Below are 3735 nucleotides of genomic sequence, written 5' to 3'. Positions count from 1 at the left end.
AGACTGGATTTGAAATCAAGTTTTCCTGACTCCAAGTCCAATACTCTATACCACCTAAGCTGCCTCCATCTGAATTAAGTAAAATATATATATTTTGTTTGTCTATGACATTATGTCCGTTTTCTTCAGAGTGGTGATTTCACCTACATAGGGAGCTCTAGATAAGGAAATGCTCTCTATCAATGTAGATCCACAATTGTGATGCAACTTACAGCTTTACGGAGCTACCCAGGGAACAGAGGTAAATTGACTTGCCCAGAGTCATACAGCCAGAATACATCAGAAGCTGTACTTGAACCCAGGTCTTCCTGATCCTCCTGCTGGCTGTTTATTAGATAATGCTGCCTCTCATAACTAAAGAGCAGATGAACAAAATGATGATGAGAAGACAGGAAGTCACAAATCCTCTGGACCATCTGTCAAGCTAAAGGTCCTCCTCTGGCCAAAGGGTATGAGGAAAGAGGCTGAGGCCAGAGTCAAAGCTCTTTCATCACCCCTGTGCCTAAAGCAATTCCTTCTCAGAGGCATCTCATCTCTGCCACTAATTCTGAAGCTCTCTCTTCAGGTTTTTCCTCTTGTCTGATATTTTATAGAAGACCCACAGGCTGTGACTAAGTTTCTCCAGTCATTCCACACACTGTTCCTGTCAAGTGTCATTCCAATGTTCATCCTAATGGCTCACCAAACTTATCAAGTTCTTGTTACACTTGTTACAATGCCTTTGATCATTTGCACCCACTTGGGTAAGGTACCAAGGTGTAGCATTTCAACATTTACTTTAAATGTGATAAGGTAATTTGATTGATTTACTCAATCAACCTCACCCTTACAAAAGACTACAAGTTACAGAAAACGAGCTGATATCTTTTGGTAGAGTGAGTTGCCATCAACCTGGCAGTTCCCTATACCAATGAAATCACAGGTCCAGTTCTTATCTCTGGCCAATTTGATAGGTGTCAAGTACAAATTTATGAGTGTTATTTTCACTGGCATTTCTCTTGTTATTCTTGATTTGGTGATTTTAAAAAATATTGTTGTTGCTAGCTTTCATTTTTTATTTTGAGAACTGCTTTTCCTTTCTAGTCTGGTTGTAGCCAGAGATGGAGAACCTACAGTCTCAAGACCACATGTGGTCTTCTAGGTCCTTGGGTGCAGCCTTTTGATTGAGTCTAAGTTTTACAGAACAAATCTTTTTATTAAAGGGATTTGTTCTGTGAAGTTTGGATTCAGTCAAAGAGCAACACTTGAATACCTAGAGGACCACATGTGGCCTCGGGACCACATGTGGCCTCAAGGCCACAGGTTCCCCAACCCTGGTTGTACCTTCTGTTATATCCATTGATTTCCTGGTTGCAGAAGTTTAATCAGACTACTCCTTGCTCCCTAGTGATACTTGCAAACTCTCCCTCTGCCATCATCACTCAGTAACCTTTTCTCTTTTGAGCTTCATTCAGTCCTTATTCATCACGCAATCGTGATTCTGATAGCTGTTATTTACTAGATAGTTTTTTAAAATCTCAATGAGTTCAGCATCTGGCTCAGAGTCTCGTCCACCCCAGTTCATACTTGAGAAATTCAACACACATGTTGATGCTTCTGCAGATACCCTAACTTCAGAGTTCCTTAATCTACTCAATTCCCATCACCTGCTTTTCCATCTATACACAAGGGATCATCAGAATCTTGATCTTGCCATTATCCACAAGTGTTCCACTTCCATGATCAACAACTTTGAAATTCCTTTATGTGATTATAATCTATTATTCCACTTCTCACAATGGTTTTGTTTTCCTGCACTCAATCTTTGTCCTCACCGTAACTTCTTATCCCTCCACTGTGTAATACTTTACTAGATTAGCACCATTGCTCTGGTCATATGAATCTCCATTCCCAATATGAATCTGTCTTCTGCTCTTGAACTTTTTGCTTCTTTGTCTTATCATCACACGTACCTTGCCAAACTGTAACCCAGCATAATTACCACCATCTACTTCCTTCATTGCTATCCATAGTTGCTAAACAGAGATGGAGGAAGTCATGCAAATGTGCTGGCTTGGTCCAATAAAATTTTACCTTATTTAATCTCTGGCTTCCTACTGGGGGAAGATAATATTTTTACTAACCTCTATTTGATTCTCTTTGCCATTAACCACAGTAGCTACTAAAAACCTTCTTCTCTCCTCAAGCTTCCCATAACAAATCCTCCACCTGTCTTCTTAGTTAAAGTCATTATTTGCCAAAAAAGTAAAAAAATAACTTCTTAGATCCCCTTTCTCTCCTCTCCTCTTTATGTCTCTATCTCATAAAACCTTAATACAATCCCTTCACTACTTACTATAGTCTCCAATCAAGATGTGGCCATTCTCTCATCCAAGACCATATGTCCTTCCTTCTATCCCCTTCACAGCAGATTTCTCCCAATATCATCTCCAGTCTCTCATATTAAACCTCTCCCTATCTTTTGACTCCTTCCAGGAGGGCTATGTTTACAGCCAAGCCTTTACCATTCTTAAAAAAAACTTCACTACATCCTCTTATCTCTGCTATCATGCTATATCTTGCTTCTGTTTTTTTGACCAAACTCTTTAAAAATTATCTGGACTTGGTGCCTTCACTTCTTATCCTTTCAATTTCTTTTAAACATCTACAAATCTGCCTTCTGCTTAGATCACTCAGGTGACTGTACTCTTCAAAGTTATCATTAATCTCTTAATTGCTGAGTCAAATGGCCTTTTCTCAGTCTTCATCCTTCTTGACCTCTCAGTAACATTTGACACAATAAATCACCCTTTCCTTCTGGATGCTCTCTCCTTTTTGGGTTTTCATTACTCTGCTCTCTTCTGTTTTTCCTTCTGTTCTGTTTCATTTTCTGTCTCAGTCTTCACTACAGGGTGTTCCTAAAGTCTGGAAACATAGGGAAAAAGGCATATTTTCAAGAAATGAAATGAATGAAATTTTCAACAACATTTTTTTTAGTTGGAATATTAACAAATAATATCTTCAGTATGATTTCCACTATCTGTGATGCAAAGGTTGATGTGCTTTGCAAGATTCACGTGAACTTGATGCAATAACTCCACATTACCTATGTGTCTAGACTTTAGGGACGCCCTGTAGTTCTTCATCCATCTTACACCCTCTAACTGTAGGTGTATCTTAGGTCCTTTTCTCTCCTCTCTTTATATTCTCCTCTTGGCAACTTCATCAGCTCCTGTGGCTGATGAAGTTAGCTGTAGCTAACACTTCTTTTTAAATAGTATTTTATTTTTTCCGGTTACGGGTAAAGATAATTTTCAGCATTCATTTTTGCAAGATTTTGAGTTCCAAGTTTTTCTCAATCCTTCCCTTCCCTACCCCTTCCCCAAGATGGTAAGCAATCTGATACGGGTTATACATGTGCAGTAATGTAAAACATTTCCACATTAGTCATGTTGTGAAAGAATCAGAACAAAAGTGGGGAAAAACCATAGGAAAAATGAAAAAAAGTGAAAATAGTATGCTTTGATCTGCATTCAGACTTCATCAGTTCTTTCTCTGGATGTGGATAGCACTTTCCATCATGAGTCTTTTGGAGTTGTCTTGGATCATTGTATTGCTGAGAACTAAGTCTATCAAAGTTGATCATTGAAAATTGTGTACAATTTTTTCCTGGTTCTGCTCACTTCATTAAGCATCAGTTCATATAAGTCTTTCCAGGTTTTTTCTGGAATCCACTTGCTCATTATTTGTTATAGA

This window comes from Trichosurus vulpecula, chromosome 9 (genome assembly GCF_011100635.1).
Source record: "Trichosurus vulpecula isolate mTriVul1 chromosome 9, mTriVul1.pri, whole genome shotgun sequence".
NCBI classification, from domain to species: domain Eukaryota; kingdom Metazoa; phylum Chordata; class Mammalia; order Diprotodontia; family Phalangeridae; genus Trichosurus; species Trichosurus vulpecula.
This window is presented reverse-complemented; position numbering follows the sequence as displayed.